This window comes from Capsicum annuum, unplaced genomic scaffold, assembly GCF_002878395.1.
Source record: "Capsicum annuum cultivar UCD-10X-F1 unplaced genomic scaffold, UCD10Xv1.1 ctg1183, whole genome shotgun sequence".
NCBI lineage: Eukaryota > Viridiplantae > Streptophyta > Magnoliopsida > Solanales > Solanaceae > Capsicum > Capsicum annuum.
Genome location: NW_025816940.1, coordinates 692,956 through 693,925, shown reverse-complemented (window position 1 = coordinate 693,925; position 970 = coordinate 692,956).

Below are 970 nucleotides of genomic sequence, written 5' to 3'. Positions count from 1 at the left end.
AAAAAAAAAAGAAAAGAGAGGGAAAGAAAAATAATAATAAGTGTAGATAAAAAAAAATAGTATAGACAAAAATTAGGATGATGTTAAAATGACCTCGTTACCCTCAAAAGTTGGTAGAAATGAGCATGAATTTAGGGCAATTTTACCAATGTGATTCTCATGCTTGTTGTGTGCCCTAATCCTAACGGATGCCGTCTTTGATGAGCATGTTCTTTCAGATAACAGTGGTAGGTTTGCAGCACTCTGGCTAGTCACCCATACATCACCAAATCCAAAGCAAAGCTCGCCATAGCTAGCAGGGAGATTGAAAATTCGCTCATTGACCCGGATCAGGATCACAGGGAAGAAAATTCTGAACACAATGATCAGGTAGTAAGGCTCAGGCAATAATTGATAGATTTACACCGGGCATGGGCCAGTGGAATGCCTCCTCCTCCACTCCCTGAAGGTCTTGGGAATATCTCTAACTGCCCACCGCTCTCTCAGGCGCAATTCTCTACTCCTACTGAGTCACCTGAGCACGCGCCGGAATTCACTCTGCGATATTATTATCTTGGCAGTTCTGGTGTGCCCTTGGAAGCTCCCCAATCAAGACCCACTGCTCAGCCAGCGCCACCAATCACACCGATATTTGTGGCTCCGCTACCACATGAAACTCCCATATATGTTGCGCGTCCCACAATGAGGCTTCCTAGGTCTACCAGTGAGCCAGTACTGAAGGTTTTAGATAGTCAGTATTATACCTCGGAGCCTACTTTGCAAATGAATGAACCGTATGGGTACACTCAGCCGCCTGTATTTCCATTTGATACGGAGAAACCTGTCGCAACGGAGGAACAGGATATCATAGCTCGGAAATTGAAGAGTTTAGAGCAGGCTATGAGAACTCTGCAAGGGATCGAAGATTATAGAAGTGTTTCTTATAAAGATCTTTGCATGTTCCCAGACATCAATCTTCCCCCCGGTTTTA